This window comes from Miscanthus floridulus, chromosome 9 (genome assembly GCF_019320115.1).
Source record: "Miscanthus floridulus cultivar M001 chromosome 9, ASM1932011v1, whole genome shotgun sequence".
NCBI lineage: Eukaryota > Viridiplantae > Streptophyta > Magnoliopsida > Poales > Poaceae > Miscanthus > Miscanthus floridulus.
The window spans coordinates 33,247,916-33,267,206 of NC_089588.1; the positions used below are offsets into that span (position 1 = coordinate 33,247,916).

Here is a 19,291-nt window from a genome sequence, read left to right on the forward strand (position 1 = left end):
ATATTTTATTTTAGTAATTCTATCTATATATCACTTGGATATTTTATTAGTAATTCTATCTATATCACATGCATATCTAGAGAGAGATTCTATATGTATACATATGTACTTATTTCCATGTGTTGAGAGAGAGAGAAAATTGTATCTAGAGAGACATTCTATGTGTTATGACATGCATATCTAGAGATATATACATATGCACTTATTTCTATGTGTTGAGAGAGAGAGAGAGAGAGAGAGAGAGAGAGAAAATTGTATCATTCTATGTGTATATATACATGTACTTATTTCCATGTTTTTGGATCGAAAGTGTTTTTGATTCGATTCCAAAGCCTATACCTTATTATTGTTTATCCTTCTGAAATATTATGTGTTATTATATTTAATTGGATTTAGTAATTCTATATGTGTTATCACATGTACTTATGTTATGTGCCATAGTAATTCTATCTATGTGTTATCTTGAATATACAAATGGCTGCTCCGGATGATAACTTGAATGATGACATAATGGCGGATATTATCAATGCCGGCACCAATGCGGATGTAGATGACACGAGTTTGTACTTTGCTGATTATGCGGATATCCTGAATATCCCGGTGGTTTAAGATCAACAAATTGTCGCGCAAGAAAATACTGGCGAGGTATATTCGATTATCTATCATCTCTTATAGATGCATGCATACGTATATTTGTTGTTAATCGTTGTGTTTCTACTCATGTAGCCGGTCTCTGGATCTACATCAACCACCGGCAAGAGTAGGAAAGTCCGAGGGCCAAAAAAGCCATTAGAGGGCTGTTTCATAATATCAGAATTCGACACCGGCACCGGCAAACCATTGGAACCACATGCTCAGACATATGTCAATCAATGTGGGTTCATTATAAGGGATAGGATCCCAGTTAGTGCTTGTGAATGGAAGCAGAAGATATCTGCTCCTAATGTTAGTTTTGTATCTGATTGTGACAAGAACCTAGCTTGGAGAGATATCACTCAGCATTTCACATTACAAGCAGATGATGCTTTGAAGGAGCTAGTGAGGGATTGGACAATGAAGAAGATGGCAACATTGTTCTAGAGTTGGAAGAAGACATTGTATAAAAAGTTTATCTTGAAGAATGAAACGCCGGATTTTAATGCTAAGGCATTTGTCAAGTTGGAGTCCCATTGGGATGACTTCGTACAATACAAGACATCTCAAGAGAGTGAGGAACGTGTGATGAGGAATCGGCAGAATGCCCGACAGAAGCAATACCATCATCGCATGGGATCAGGTGGTTATAGGAGTGCTATTCCCAAGTGGCAGAACCTAGAAGCAGAGATTACTGCCTAGGGAATCATACCTGAAACAATAGAGAAGAACTGGCCTCAACACGCAAAGAATTAGTTCTACGCTCATGGGGGAAGCCTGGACCTAGACACTGGCAAGCTAATTTTTGGCCAAAAAATTGAGAGAGCAATACAGAGACTAGCTCGTGCTAGGGAAGAAGCTGATAGTGGTGTTTTCAAGCCCAATAGAGAGAAGGATGAATTAACATATGCCCTAGAGAATCCCAAACATGGTGGTCGAACAAGAGGCTATGGAGCGGTTCCGTGGCTACAAGCATTCCCAGCAGACAAGGATACCTACAGAAGCCGCCAGAGAAAGAAGGATGAGGAGGCAGACCGAATCCGTGTATTGGAGCAATTTGTTAATGAGTCACGATAAGCATTGCTTGAATCACGTGAACGAGAAAAATCTCTTGAGGCAAGAATGTAGGACGAGATCAAGAGGCAAGTGCAGCTAGCAATGAGTCAAATGCAATCGCAATCAACGTCGAGAGTCACCATTAGCCCCATTGGTCAGATGAAAAGCAGTTGTGCTTCCATGAATCTACCAGTTATTCAAGATGACACTGGGTTGCGCTTCCCTGTTGATGACATTACCGAGCCTCTAACAACATGTGAGCTGCACATTCCAGATGGTAATAATGCATCAATCATGGTGGCTGTCGGGGTTGTATCTCCAATAGACCGAACAAAGACACCAAGAATCCATGGGTTAGTTATTCAACCTATATATGCTAGCATCTCGGTCGATAGAGTGCTCAAAGGTTACAACAATGTTCCTCTTGACATTGAAGGCGGTGATGGGGAGAAGACACTAGGAGAAGCAGAGAAGACATTTATTCAATGGCGCAAATGCTTCATCATCATTCCTGGGATGCCACCGCTTCCCCTACCTCACCCTAGGTACGAATGAAAGTGAATGAAATATTATTTTCCATTAATTTTATATTGGCTTCAAAAATAATTGATTCACAACTTGTTTTTGTAGCAGGGTCTCCCCCAGCCAAGCCCAATCATTCATTCCCCATCTCATCACAGCATCGCGAGGGGCAAGACAACTTCATCCCCATGGTGATCTCTAACTCCTACATCGGCCCTATCGCCTCCACAACGATCTCCAACTCCTACACCGGCCCCACCGCCTCCACAACGATCTCCAACGCCTCCACGTCGGTCTCCAACACTGGCCTCATCGCCTCCACGCCAGTCTCCAACACCGCCCCACCCCCTCCACAGCGACGCACTACAGAGACGTCTAAGGTCCCGGCGGCAAAGAAGACCCCGAAAAAAGAGTTATTTCTCAAGAAATACTTCCTGAAAAGACTAATGAGCAAATAGCAGCTGAAGAAGACAAAAAAGTGAAAGATTTTTTTATAGATATCCAAAAGCAGAGACAAGCGAAGCTTAAGGAGAAGCCGTACTTTTACATACCACGAGATCTGCTGAGGCAGAAGGTTGAAGCTCACAAGAAAAAGATGCTTAAAGTTCGTAAGCCTCCGCCACTATCAGACTATGACCGCTCCCTTGTGAAGTCACATGATGCAGATAAGAAAAGGAAAAGAGCATCAGGGAAGGATGTCCCACAGCTCAGACAACAGAAGCAACCAATGCAAAATCTTGTTGTTGCTAATGAATATGGTTCCAAATTAGAAGTCTATCGACCAGACAACTCTGGAGAAGTGTCGGTTCAAGACCTTAATGCTTTTTTTGAACTAACTGGTTTAACCTTGGATCAATTGATGGGCAAAGCTCCAATCCAGAACCTGGAAGTTGATACCTAGAAGACTTATAAATTTGGCAAAAGTCTGTACAACCCTGTGGCTCTAAATGAATTGGGTACGCAAATGTACTTGCTCAACAAGTGGTACATGCAGGCATGTGGCAGGGGTGAGGAGTGGATCTTTGTCAGATTTAGAGACCATCATTACTTCCGTGGCGATGACATCTTACATATTAGTTTCAAAGAATTGCATCAACTATACCACATGGGCGCTCTAGACAAATCAATCATTAGCTCCTCTTGTTTGTAAGTGATTCGTACTTTTATTTAATAAACTCACTTCCATGAGTACGTGTATATAATTATCCTCACATGTAACTTATATTTATATATAGATTCCAGATGTCAGAGCTCCAAAGAATAGAAAACACCAGTGTTGGCTTCATTGATCCTTATATCGTATTCAAAACCGATATTATTGCCAAGGAGCATTGGGTATCTGAAGCACAGAAGAATATCATGAGGTTCTTCGTGAAGCAGCACGACAAGACAATAATACTTTTCCCGTACAACTTTGAGTAAGTGTTAATAATAATGTAGTCTACACATTTTATGTAATATCAATACAACTTATATGTATGTACGTGTGTGTATAAACCAATGCAGGTTTCACTGGATACTCATTGTCATTGAGTTAAACTCAAGTCGGTTAGTAATCTTGGACTCGTTGAGAAAAGAGGGGGCACTATACCAAGATATGACAGACATTATCCAGGGGTAATTTCGATCTCTCGCGCACAACTATTATTGAATAGACTTTGCCATAATTTATTAACGATTGTACATTATTGGTCGCACAGGGTTTGGAAAGAATTTATTCGGCAACACCGCAAGGATTGCAAGGCACCACTTAATGTAGTCGAAATACCAGTAAGTTGTACTATATATACTTCCTCACGTGTTTAATTACTATATCGTACTTCAATTTATGTGTGAGATGATGAGAATAATCTTCTTCTCGTACAGTGGTGTTTGCGGCAGCAACCAGGTAATAACTTGTGTGGATACTACGTTTGTGAATTTATAACTGTGCACATAAGAAGAACTCCTGAAGATGTCCTCAGAGTACGTATATATCAATTTTTTATTTATTTTTAAATGAATATATATATATATATGTATTAATACTTTTCCTTTTATTTCAAATGCAAGACTGAATGGTTGAAACAAAGGGTCATGCAAAAAGACCATCTAAAAGCAGTTCAAGAGTTAATAGCAGGATTTCTTCTAGAAAAAGTGCTAAATCCCAATGGCGAGTTCTACTTTGATCCTAAGGAATAAATGATGTAAATTAAATGTTTATTGATATCGTTATTTTCGAGAACAAGATTATGAAAGTGTTGTATATATACATATATATCTATAATATATATAGTTTCATACTTTATTCGAATATAATAATGCTCGAGATGAGAATTAGATGTAATTATATGCGTGCGTGTATTTATATTAGCAGCGTAGAATATGTACATAAAAACATATTATATATTAAACAAATATGTGTAACTGAACTGAAAACAAATTAAACAAACAAAAAGAAAAAGAAAAGGAACCTTTAGTCCCGGTTTGGATTACCAACCGGGACTAAAGGGTGTGGCCACGTTTGCTCGGCTGGAGGGCCTTTAGTCCCGGTTGGTAACACCAACCGGGACTAAAGGTCCCTCTTTAGTCCCGGCTCGATGACCCGGGACTGAAGGTTCCACCTTTAGTCCCGGGATTGTTGTCCCGGCGCGATAACCGGGACTAAAGGCCATTACTGCCTGGGACAACAAGGCCATCCTGTAGTAGTGGTACAATGTTAGCAGAAGGATCCAGTGGCTCTCACCTGTTGGGGCCTTGTTGACGACGCAGCCAGCGTTCTCATAAGCATTGCCGTGCATTCCTGGCAGGCACCAGCACTCGTAGTGTCCACGCAAATTGTGGCAGTAGCCGCCCAAGCATGATTTGCGTATCGCCGGGTCGTTACACTCGTCAATATCTGTAGCCAATAAGGATGGACAATAAAGAACAATGGAAGCCATTCCAAAGAACTATAAACTAGTGAATCACTACCAGAATCCAGAGATTTCGTGAGAGTGCAAATCATGTCACGAAATATGCTTTTACTCTCATGAAAATAATTCGTGAGGGTACACCGTCACGCAAAAACTCTCACGATAATAGACACACGAAAATCTCATTTTCATGAGAGTTGGCCGCCATGGATAATTTTCCTGACGGGAGTTCGTGAGGGTCACCCTCATGAAAATAAAGTTGCCTCCAGATTTGCATAGGTATTTTCATGAGGGTTTCTGGTGGTATTTCATGAGAGGTAACCATCATGAATTAATTTCGTGAGAGTTAAACATTTCGTGAGAGTCACCGTCATGGAATGAATTTCGTGAGAGTCACCATCATGAAATGAATTTCGTGAGAATTTAGTATTTTGTGAGAGTCACCGTCATGGAATGAATTTTGTGAGAGTCACCGTCATGGAATGAATTTCATGAGAATTTAGTATTTTGTGAGAGTCACCGTCATGAAATGCATTTCATGAGGGCACAACACCACGAAAAATATATTCAGGCCATCACAGAAGAATGTTTTCATGAGAGTTTCAAACTGTCATGAAAATTACCGAACAACAGGATCATCTCATGCCAAATTTCAAATGCATATATATTATCCAAATGTCTTCCAATATGTGAATATAGGCAATAGGTTCCAATCACAATACATTCTAGATCCATCCAAGTGTCCAGCCATTACACTAAAAGGACTAGCTCATTGTCTTAGACATACAACATGATGAGTTGCAGCACCGAGTCCGAACCATGCAATATAATAAGTTCCAGCATAGAGTAGCAACCTTCCAGCACATATATATATACTTACTAGTTACTACAACAGCAAGGATGCCTGGTTAGCAAAAGAAGCCAAAAGCCAGCACATACACATACTACAGCACCAAGGATGGATGATTAGCAAAAGAAGCCAAAAGGTTAGCAATGGTCAGGTTCCAATCACATCCATTGCATCAGTTATCACTTATATCAGCCCCGTCGGTATGGTCGCCATCCTCTTCTTCATGGTTGTTGCTTATGTTGTCACCTTCACTACCTCCGCTATCATCTTCATCAAAGTCATCACTGATACTGCTGTTGTCATCGTAGCTGTTACTGTCATCCATCTCATTGTAATCTTCATCATCATCATCAGTGACTATGTCATTGTCATTGCTAAGCATTTCAAGTGAGTGAGTGGCAGCATGTGATGATTCAGAGACCTAAAAAAGATCAAGTATGTTTGAAATGTTTCAGTCTTCAAGTAAAAAGAGATTATACAGTGGGCTATGTTTGTTTAGATTACTAACTATTTTTGTGAAAATAGGCTCAGATTTGTGAATAGTACCACATTTACCTGATGACGACGGGCATCAAGATTTGCTAGACGGTTCATTAGATCAGCAGGAGGTTGCTTGTTCAGATCTTCAAAAATTGTCTGAAATTTATGTGTAAGCACGTTGGATCAATGCATATGATCAATAAACTGGTAAATGAAAAGGATTGCTTATTACCAGCATAAGCTGATGATTAACACCATTTTCCTCAATGAGAATCTCATTATTCTCATTCAATTTCTTATTTGTTTGTTCCAAGGCATCATTCCTCTCCTTCAACTGCTCATATTCATGTACCATGGATTGATAGGCAGCAGTTCTTGCTGAAGAACGATGGGATTTAGCTGTTGCTGCAAGTGCTTGTCTATCGACACAACCATCAGCTATTGGCACCCTACCATGGGCCATTCCATGATCCATGACATACAATGCGTTTGCATCCAAATCTTTTGAATTCTCAGGTAGCTTTGTTCTTGTAATGTAGTTAGCCTAAGACAAAATACCAGAGCATTGATATGAACTAAGAAAGCAGATAATAAACTGTCACAATAAACTGCATGTATTTATCTATAGTTTGTTTTAGCTATAACCCTCCATCATATAGGCTGATTAAGACACTCAAATTTTTATATAGTTTTCAGATTTGTATCATAAACTTGGTGTCAGATTAGATTTACAAATTGTTGTATTAAACTACATGTTTAGGTTAGATTCAGATTTATATCACTTGGATTTATATCATACAGAAATGTAGAATGAAGGAAGAAACATTTAATGATGAAATGGCAGCAAGCAAAGAGAGGGAGTTGCATAGCGAAGCAAAAATACATATCAAACGCTTTTCTGCTCTCCGACTAGGAATGGGAGCGCTTTTTCCAGTGCTGTCCACTTTTTTAAATCCAGACTTCATCACAGCATATGTGTTCACAGTGCTAGCCTTACCAGGGCCAAATTTATATTCCTACAAGACCACCCAAGTGAATTTCCTAATCTTTAAATACTTGATTTCATACAAGACCACAAAAGAAGAAAGATTTCATACCAGTAGCTGTTGTGTCTCACCAAATGGCCTAGAACCTCCTCGGTTCTGAGCAGCATCTTCAGACTTTAGGCATGAAGCTTGAGCTACCTTCCTCTTTTCCATGTACCTCTCACTTGCCCAATACTTTGACAGAAAGCACCAAGCATCTTGAGCACACCACTCTAGCTTACTATTTATGTATTCTTCTTCTGTAAGATGTATGTCGCGTGCTTCATTGTCATTGCATTTTGCATGAAACTTAACAGCATCCAAACGAGTTTGATATATCAAATCAGAAACTCTTTTCATTAGATACGCATCCAAATTGTGATCAGCTTTTCTCACATCAGCTCGAGATACCTTGAACACTCTCTACATACATAAAAGAGGAAAATTCAGCTACAATTCAAATCGTAGAGCGAAAAAAGGTTAGTTGCATTACCTAAAATTCACACTTGACTAGTTTGGCATATGTTATTCCAGCACGATCCTTTTTGCAGTAATAATCATGCCATGACATTGCTGCCCGCCTTTCAATAAGTTTGCCTTCCTCATCACGGATATTGACCATACTCGGGTAAAACTGCCTAATAATAACTCCAACTTGTGAACCATACTTGTAGTCTCTAGGGTTGTAGTTCACATAGGTGAATTGACTGTAACAAAGAATATAGCATCTCAGTTTGTAAATTGAATATCATGCAAAATGGTATATAGGAAGAACAGTAGTAGATTTGAACCAACAGTGCACATCCTAGTACTAGTAACACATTGCAGGAAGCAAAACTAGTAGCTAAAATGTATCAGTGAGAAAAAAATGATTAATGTTGAACCAACAGGGCACATCCTAGTACTAGTAACACATTGTGGGTAGAAGAAATAGCAGCAAAAATGTTTCTGTACAAAGCCATATAGGATTGAAATTGCATATACGCACCGGGTACCCACAGGCTTCAGCATAACCTTTTCATTAGGTGGAGACACTCTAAATTGCGTCAAGTTTCTTTTCCCTCGCCCTCTTGCCTTTTTTGGAGGTTCTTCCCTAACCAATATAGAGCCACTTGCACCATTATTGGAGTCAGGACAATCACCAGTGCTCATTAGTGTGTCGACCTGATCATCAGCGACTCTTTGTGAGTTGGCAGTGCCACCATCAGCATTAGTTCCTTGAGAGTACCCACTGGTGGGTCTTTGAGAGTTGGCAATGCTATCATCAGCAATGGGCCCTTGAGAGCTCCCACGGGTGGGTCCTTGAGAGTTGCCAAAGCCACCATGACCATTGCTCCCTTGGGAATTCCCACTGGTGGGTCTTTGAGAGCTGGCATTGCCACCACGAGCATTGATTCTTTGGGTGTTCTCACTGGTGGCTGGGCATGGCCTTTTCTTTGCAAGCCCTCTATGTCGAAGCCCGTACATGTCCTGCATTAATATGAAATATAGATTAGAGAACACATATTTTACAGGAACAACACATACAATAAATGAAACCTGAATGTTAGATGAAAACATAACACATACTTTAGAGGAGCAACACAAATAAAATAAGTGAAAATTGAATGTTAAATGAAAATGCACCCAACATTTATAACCCAGTAGTAAACATTCAGTAGTACATTTTATCTACCAGTACATTACATCTAACAGTACATAACTTAGTGGTACAACCAAATTTATTTGAGGAAAATAATAATTTAAAAATCATCTGGGTCATTAGGTAAATATCCAAGCAGGTCATCATGGTCATCTTCTCCATCTCCATCTCCATCAGACTCCAGATCATCCATATCTTCATCTTGAGCTTCAGTATTGACTTTGGCCAAAAATTCAAGATCAACTGGATTGGTTATCTCATCAGAGACAATTGGAACTATGTTGTCTAGATCAGCCCCTAAATCAATGACAAAAGAGCCTAGCAGCCCATCCTCTTGATAGAATATTACTTCTGTTGCCTCATTAGGAGGATCTGGGTCATCATTGGCGTCATTTGCTGGAATATAGTTCCGTGGAGACATGATATATACAACCCACCAATCCTTTAGATCAGATTTGTCACTGCAAGCATAAGGCAAATAATAGACTTGTTTAACTTGACTCGCCATGACAAATGGTTCAAACACTACAAGTCTAGAAGAATGCTTGACCTCCACCAATCCTAAATTTGGAGTACGCCTTGTTCCATCTGGTGTGGGATCAAACCAGCAGCAATCAAACAACACCATCTCTAGCTGCATATGGCCTTGCCATTTTATTTTTATGATATCCTTAATAATACCATAGTAGTCCAACTCATTGTCATTTTCATCAATACAGGGCACACAAACTCCACTATTAACTGTGGTTAATCTGGGTTTTGTTCTTTCGTACTCTTTGGAACGAAATCTATACCCATTCACATCATAAACCCCATAGCTAGTCACCATTCTGCGGAAGCCAAATGATAGTTCACGCAATGCACTATCAATAGTAGGATTCTACAAGTACTGCATGTCAATGGTATTAACAGTGTTAGTTTTAGGTGTGTAAATGTGGTGTTAATGTGAAATATGAGTATTTAGCAGCATTACTTCTTCTTTGAACCACTCAAAGAATGTAGGACCATGCTGCCCACAACTATTTTTCCATCCTTTTAATCTCAACTCATGGAGCTGGTCAGGTCTTGGTCTACTTCTACTCTTCCAATGCTCCTTATCAAATTTTCTATGGGGCAAAAAATAAGTTATTAGCTAGTGTCAACAAACTAGATACAAAAATATACTAGGACCCACTGTTGAAAATTCATGTACTCGAAGAATTCATCCATCTCTGGCATGTTTGTCAAAATGTATAAAAAAGCAGCCTCATACTTCTCTTTTGGCAGCTCATGAACACCCCACGGGCTCATATAACGGCTAGGGACTTGAAAAATTCCAAGATCGCATGAACTTTTGAAGGTAGCAGCACCATCATCATAGCGTGGAACATATGGTATCCTTGCTCAACTCTTTGGCACATAATTGCCTATATAGAAAGTTGAGCTTAGCCAAACACAACCATATGCTATGTGGAAGAAATCCACGGAATGCAACAGGGAGCAAGCGCTCCATGAATATGTGGTAATCATGGCTCTTTAGGCCTAAGATCTTCCTTTGTAACAAGTTAACCCCTCTTCTAATGTTGGCTGCATAGCCATCAGGAAACTTAAGTTCTTGAAACCATTTAAGAATTTTTGGCTTGTCATCCTTACTAATGCAAAATGGGGCTCGTGGCCTATCCTACTTCCCATTTGCCTTCATCTTCAAATGTTGTGATGGACGATTGCAAATATCAGCTAAATCTTTCCTTGCCTTGGCATTATCCTTAGTCTTGTCCGGTACATCGAAGCAAGTATACCAAATAGCTTCAGCTACATTTCTCTCATTGTGCATCACATCAATGTTGTGGGGCAGCAACAATTTTTGAAAATGTGGAAGTTGCCAAAGGCCAGAAACATGGGTCCAATTGTGCAATGTACCATAGTTTTTATTGTCATATACGAATTTGCTCATTTGGGCAAATATTTCCTCCCCTGTTAAAAGCCTTGGAGCCTCATCAAGAACCACTGTGTCCTTACGAAATGCATTATTTTGGAATCTGAATTCATGGTCTATAGGTAGGAACCGTCTATGGCAATCAAACCAGCAAGCCTTGTGACCATGACGAAGTGTAAATGCCTTACTATCACTTAAGCACACTGGACATGCAAGCCTACCATGTGTGCTCCATCCAGCAAAGTTGTCATAAGCAGGGAAATGATGCACTGACCATAGATAAGCTGCTCGCATTTTAAAAGTTTTCTTGAGTGAAGCATCCCAAGTATCCACCCCTTCCCACAAACTCATTAATTCATCAATTAAAGGCTGCATTAGAATGCCTAGTTTCTTTCCAGGATGTTCAGGACCTGGGATTACTAGGGAAAGAAATATGTACTCTAATTTCATGATTGTGCATGGTGGAAAATTCAATGGGGTAACAAACACCGGCCAACAGGAGTAAGGCGCTGCCATGAAACCAAAGGGGGTAAAACCATCTGTTGCAAAAGCAAGGCGCACATTTCTAGGGTCACTAGCAAAGTCTAGAAAGTCTTTGTCAAACTTTTGCCACGCTTCTCCATCACAAGGGTGCACCATTTTGCCAGAAGTGCATGGCTTGTGAGACCGCAATAGCTTTGCCGTGTTCTTATGCAAATATAACCTCTGCAACCTATCGGTGATGGGAAGGTACCGCAACACTTTACGTGGCACTCGACTATTACCTTCATAGCGAGACAACCCACAAACATCACATTTGTCTTTGTTTATATTATCTTTGTAGTAAAGCATGCAATTATTATAACAAACATCAATTTTGACATATGCCATACCAAGACCCTCAAATAGCTTCTTTGACTGATAGAAGTCCTTTGGCAACTTAGATTCTAGAGGCAAAAGTTCATGGATTAATTCTAAGTTTGCCTCAAAGTGTGCAATTGACATGTTATATTGTGCTTTCATTGCTAGCAGACGTGCCATATCAGATAGAGATGAGTGTGATGTATTCTCATGTACTAATTGGTCAACATTTTCTACCATCCTATAGAAATCTTGAGCATAGGCAGGCTGCTCATCAATTGGTGGTGGATGGTCACCAACTAGGGTAGCTAACATTTCATCCATGTGGTCAGTTTCAACAAAATTCTCACCATGTCCACCTTCAACATAGGTATTGGCAGGTCCCTCACCATGTGATGTCCATACTCTGTAGCCTTCCTTAAAGCCAACCCTACACAAGTGCATCTCTACCGTTAACTTGGTGTGCCTAACACAATTGTGACATACCATGCAAGGACACTTAATGGTGCCATCTTCAACTAGATTAGGCATAGAGAAGGCACGATCCAAAAACTGGTTGGTGTTATCTATCCAATCATTTGAGAGGGGCTGTGTACGAGACCAACCAATGTACATCCAGTCACGTTCTTCCATTCTTTTTCTTCTGTTTTCATTAAAAAAATCAGAATTTAGACACCGGAAAAATTCACATGGCTATCAAACAAACAAAAAACTATTTTCTACAGGTTTACCAAGAGATACAATACAATCATATTATGATGTTTGCATATATACAGCAACGAGCAGTCAACCACAAACAACATTATTTTTCTACAGATTCACCATACCATCGAAAATCATGGCATTATATTCTATTATACCAACAGCAGAAGAGGTAATTTCTCAGTATATATGGATCAATGCAAAATTCATAGCCCCATTAAGTTCAGGTGTAAGGCAAATGTCGCACTTAGTTCCAGTCTACCAGATCTTGCAAAATTGTTAGAGACACAACATAGTTTATATAATCCCAATTAAGTACACTGCAAAAAACTAAGCAAACTACCATGTGAGATGCATCAAGCATCCTCATATGGGTTAAGCACGGCATAGAAAATTTCAGGAGAAAGATGAAGCTTTATTAACTCACTCCGATTGGAAGTAGGAAGCGCAGATCCACACAAGGTAGGACCCTGTCTCCTCTAAGCTCGGTTTGGCGTCACTGCTGCGTTCTCCTCAGAGCCAAGCTCGGTGTCGCTGCTGCCTTCTCTTCCTCAGAGCTTCGACGGAGGAAAAGAGTAGAGGTGGCCTGAGGGACGGCGTGCTGAATGCAGGGTGTCGGAGGGCTCAATGAAGGGCATCGGTGGGCTGGATCTAGGGCACCAGCGGCCTGAGAGGTTTGGAGAGCTCGGTCTTGGATCAGCAGGGCCGGTCCTGAGGGTTTTTGGACCTAGAACAAAAATATATAGACAAGTTATGACCGTGCTGCAGATGTTAACTAGCACACCGAAATTTACAGTAGAAATATAGTATTTCTTAGAAGAAGCAAAATAAGCATGGAAAAGATGCTAGCTGAATACAACAACGAATACTCCATTTCCAAGAAGTTATGAAGTATGTGAATTACTCATTTTCAGTTGAAAATTCTAAAGTACACAAGTATACCACAGCACAGGGAAATTCTGCCAGGTGTTTCGCAATCAACAATTACGGTAGATTCATTACAGTAGACTTTGTATTCTTGGGGAAAAGACTGTGACCATTGAACTGCTTGATGGCTATGATATGTGTATCAAAATGGCAAAAGGTAAAAGCTACTGCATTTGTTTTTAAAAACAAGCATGCCTTCACCTTGACCAGCTCGTCTTAAAGGTAACATAATGTTTAAATTAAAAGAAAACAATGACCATTTGGCCGGATGTTCTTAGTTAAACTCTTCTAGTAGAGCAAACTCATTCAAACAGTAGTGTTCTATTGAATGAACCACCATCGGCATGAAAGAAGCATGAGTGGCATGAAAAAAGTTCACCAAAAGATTATCTTATAAAGCCAAGCGTTCCTGCATTGGTTGCCCCTCTTCAATCAATTGTTTCTCATTTAATTTCCCATTTCATTCCAGTAAATAGAGTGCCCACATCATGAACCTAAATTAATTAATCTCATTGAGAAGATCCCGGGCATCACCCCTAACCTAGCAAACCAAATGAACGATTGTGATACTCTGCCACGACCAACGAGCATATCAAACAACAATCAACTTTGTCTCTTCAAAATGATGAGACACTTTGTCTCTAATAGGCAAAGTTTGAATAAATTGAAAGTTTCGCAAGTTAAGCTGGTAGTGAGGAATCCAAACCATTAGGGAATATAGACCAATAGGGAGCCTAGTGCCTAGCAGATTGAATATTTGACTAATCAAGTTGCAGTCTACGTATGCAGAGGAAAGAGGATCTGCAACTCTAGTGGAAGAGACTTGCTGCTGTGTGCGGCATGCAGCAGCCTAGTATATGTATGTTAGCTGGGTTGACAGAATACTACTACTGGTGTATGCTTACCTCGGGGAGAGGCCCATCGGCTCCCTAGGCCTGGGACGTTCGCGCCCTCTCGCCATGCCCCAGGGCCGGGATCAGACGTAGGCAGCGGTAATACGAAGGAGATCCTGCCGGGCGGCGGCGGTGGCCGGAGAGGGCGGTGCGGCTCCTGCCAGGCGGCGACGGCGGCCGGAGAGGGCAGCGTGGCTACGGGCTAGACCGGCGGCGACGAGGGCACCACAGCCATGAGGACGGGTCGGCTCTTTTTTTTCTCACGGGTGGAGAGGATAAGGCATGCCGTCGACTGGAGGATAGGGTTTGGGGGTGTGGTTGGACTGTGAGGCTCGGGCTGTTGTGTATATTGGGTCGAAAAGTTATGCGTGGGCTATTTTTCCCTGTGGCGCGAATACCAAACGAAAGCGTGGGTCGTTGGCGCCAAATGATTTTATTTCACAAAAAACAAGAGTTCGTGCCTGCATAACAATTTTCATGAGAGTTTAGCATCACGAAAATTGTATTTTCTAGGCGGTGCACGAACCACTCACTAGTAGAGAACAAACCTTTGATCCTCGACCAAAATGGGCTCTAGTCCCGGAATTTTTTGTGCCCGGGACTAGAGATATCTTTAGTCCCGGTTGGTGGCTCCAATCGGGACTAAAGGTCCCTGCCCAACGGCTACTGCGCCAGACAGAGGTGGCACGGACCTTTAGTCCCGGTTGGAGCCACCAACCGGGACTAAAGGTATACTTTTACTCCCGGTTGGTGGCTCCAACCAGGAGTAAAGGTCTACTCCCGGGCCGTGGCTGCGCCCGGGGTTGGAAAGTTACCTTTAGTCCCGGTTGGAGCCACCAACCGGGACTAAAGGTCTCCCCTTTATATCCCGGCCGTCTCCTTCCTCCCCGAGCCCGAGCTCAGCATATTTTGAAGCTCACTGCAGTAGTGTTCTTGCTTCCTCCCTCCCTCCATTGTTCCTCCATCCATTCTTCGATTCCTCCGTCGATTTCTTTGATTTCTCCGTCGATTCTTCAGTTATAAAGGTTACCAATCTCATACTCTCATTTTCACCATTGTCTTATCTCATTTTGTTCACTATATATATATGGTTCTTTATTGTGGTTTTTTTCATTTGTAAGCAATTTGAGCTCAAAATCACTTCAAGCTTGCATATTTACATGAAAGAAGGTTAAAGTAGCTAGTTGAACTTGCGGACCGTGTTCATCTCGGCGACCATGTTCTCTGCCGAGCGGTAACGGACGTCAAGGAGGAGCTTTGATTCTATGAGGGAGAGCAGCAACGGTCGTGGAAGACCGTGTTCCCTTCCTCGTAGAATCGGAGCTCTTCCTTGACCAAGTACGGTGCCGTCCGGTGGAGAAATGCTCGCCGAGATGATCACGTAAGCAAGTTCAACTAGTATGGATGGTTATTTATTCACATGTCCCGATATCATCGCAGTAGTCTGTCAATCACCGTACTTTTTATTTTAACTTTTTATGAAATGAAAAACATAGAAAATAGTTAGAAAATTATAGAAAATCCGTACTAGTTGAACTAGCGGACCGTGTTCATGTCGGTGAGCATGTTCTCTGCCGAACGGTAATGAATGTCAAGGAGGAGCTTTGATTCTACGAGGGAGAGCGACAACGGTCGTGGAAGACCGTGTTCCCTTCCTCGTAGAATCGGAGCTCTTCCTTGACCAAGTACGGTGCCGTCCGGTGGAGAAATGCTCGCCGAGATGATCACGTAAGCAAGTTCAACTAGTACGGATGGTTATTTATTCACACATCCCGATATCGTCGCAGTAGTCTGTTATGTGTGTACACTCCCATTCTTCTGTTAATTTACGGAAATATCATGTGAATTACTTACCTGCCGTAGTAAAAGACGAGAACACAATGACCATTAAAAATATCATTGTTTAGAGATCTAGATAATTTTATAGTTTCTTAATTTTATTTGTTTATAAAAGGAGAAATTTATAGTGTATTAAAAAATGAGTATAGAGAGTAGATGGCAACTGCTTCCGGGTCCTCGGCCTCTCATGGGTTTCCAAAGCGACTTAGGCCGGGCCTTCCTCTCATTCCATGCGGCAAGTGTCGTGATGAGACGAAGATTGTGATGGAGTACCGAGTGAAGGAGGGTCCCAACAAGGATCGTATCTTCTACAAGTGTCCGGATCGCAATGTGAGTTATTTTATCGTATTTAATGATTATGGTTAGTTTATACCTATTTTCATGATGGTTGTGATTAAAGTTCTAATTTTTTGTTTTAATTTCAGTGGGATGGCAGTGGACGATGTTCAGGCTTCTACTTGCACAATCGGGGGATCTGTCTGTTTTAGTTGAGATTGGTCGCGAAATCCTTGTGCTCCTGAAATGTATTTTAGCTTTAGTTCTTTTAGTGGTAGTTGGGATTGTCTACATTGTAGCGATGCTTTCATAAATTTGTATCTTTTGTGGTGGCACGCATGTTGTATAAATAATTAATTATGATCTAGGTTTTAATATGATATTTATGTCATGTAATGCAGATGAGTCGTCATTGGATGTATAATGCTGATCGCCGCTCCCAAGAGTTCATTGATGGCGTGCATTCTTTGTTGCGTGCGGCCGAGGCAAACAAACACGACGGTTTCATGTGCTGTCCATGTGCCATATGTAAGAATACAGTGGAATATCCTTGCTCAAGGACTCTTCATTCACACTTGTTCAAGTCGGGTTTCATGCCAAACTATATTTGTTGGACAAAGCACGGAAAAACCGGTGTTGTAATGGAAGAAGGTGAAGAAGAACAATGGGACGACAATGATATTATTCCTGATGGTGCGTGCTTCAATGATACTGCAATGGGAGAAGCTAAAGAAGAGGTAGCCGCAGAAGATGAGCCAGCTAATGATCTTTCTCAGGTCATTCGTGATGCACAAAGAGAATGTGAAAGTGAAAAGGAGAAGATCAAGTTCGAGCGGATGCTAGAAGATCACAAGAAATTGTTGTACCCAACTTGTGATGCAGGGCAGAAAAAGTTGGGAACCACACTAGAATTGTTGCAATGGAAGGCAAAGAATGGTGTATCTGACAAGGGATTTGGAGAGTTACTAAAAATTCAAAAGAAGATGCTTCCGAAGTACAATGAATTGCCCGCCACTACCTACGAAGCAAAACAAGTTATCTGTCCTATGGGGCTAGAAATAGAGAAGATACATGCATGTCCTAATGACTGCATCCTGTACCGTGGCAAAGAGTATGAGAAATTGGATGCATGCCCGGTATGCCATGCGTCGCGGTATAAGATCAGGCAAGATGACCCTGGTGATGTTGAGGGCGAACGTCCGCGTAAGAAAATCCCTGCCAAGGTTATGTGGTATGCTCCTATAATACCACGCTTGAAACGTCTGTTCAGAAACAAAGAACATGCAAAATTGTTACGATGGCACAAAGAAGATCGTAAGGTAGACAATATGTTGAGACACCCTGCTGATGGGTCCCAGTGGAGAGCAATCGACAGAGAATTCCCAGAGTTTGCAAATGACGCAAGAAACTTAAGGTTTGCTTTAAGTACAGATGGTATCAATCCTTTTGGAGAGCAGAACAGTAGTCATAGCACTTGGCCTATTACTCTAAGTATCTACAACATTCCTCCTTGGTTATGCATGAAGCGGAAGTTCATTATGATGCATGTGCTCATCCAAGGCCCGAAGCAACCTGGCAATGACATCGATGTGTACCTGAGACCACTTATTGACGAACTTCTCATTTTGTGGAATAAAGAAGGTGTACATGTGTGGGATGAGTACAAACAGGAACACTTTGATCTGCGAGCATTATTGTTCGTAACAATCAATGATTGGCCTGCTCTAAGTAATCTTTTAGGACAGTCAAACAAGGGATATAATGCATGCACACACTACTTCGGTGATATTAGAGGTGTATTCTTGAAAAAATGTCGAAAGGTCGTGTACCTTGGCCATCGTCAATTTCTTCCTGCAAATCACCCCGTAAGAAAGAAAGGCAAGCATTTTAAAGGGAAGGTAGACCACCTGACCAAGCCTCGCAACCGAACCGGTGAGGATGTACTCAATATGGTCAATGATGTGAAAGTCATCTTTGGAAAAGGACATGGAAGCCCACCTATTCCAAAAGACGCTAACGGTCATGCACCCATGTGGAAGAAGAAGTCCATATTTTGGGACCTACCCTATTGGCAAGTCCTGGAGGTCCGTAGCTCGATCGACGTGATGCACTTGACGAAGAATCTTTATGTGAACCTGCTAGGCTTTATGGGTGTGTATGGAAAGCCTAAGGACACATTTGAAGCACGACAGGACCTGCGTTGTTTGAGAGAAAGAGACAACCTGCATCCAGAGAAGACAGATGATGGATGCCATTACTTACATCCTGCTAGCTACACTCTAAGCAAAGAGGAGAAGGAAATCATGTTTGAATGCTTAAACAACATCAAGGTACCATCTGGATTCTCCTCGAATATAAAGGGTATTATAAATGTGCCAGAGAAGAAATTCTGTAACTTAAAGTCCCATGACTGTCACGTTCTCATGACACAATTACTTCCAGTTGCATTAAGAGGAATTCTACCTCCAAATGTACGTCTAGCCACCGTGAAGCTATGTGCATTCCTCAATGCAATTTCTCAGAAGGCAATTGATCCAACTGATCTAGCTAAACTACAGAATAATGTGGTTCAATGTCTCGTCAGCTTTGAGTTGGTGTTCCCTCCTTCCTTCTTTGATATTATGACACACCTCCTAGTTCACCTAGTCAAGGAGATTTTCACTCTCGGTCCTGTGTTCCTACACAACATGTTCCCCTTAGAGAGATTCATGGGAGTCCTGAAGAAATATGTTCACAACCATGCTCGCCCAGAAGGAAGCATCGCCAAGGGCTATGGAATAGAAGAGGTCATTGAGTT

The 19,291-nt window shown here is 41.3% G+C and overlaps 1 pseudogene; it reads right to left on the reverse strand.

The window, feature by feature from the left end:
- Window positions 1–19,291, reverse strand: part of LOC136479624 (wall-associated receptor kinase 2-like) — a 39,419-nt pseudogene that overhangs the window by 8,702 nt on the left and 11,426 nt on the right.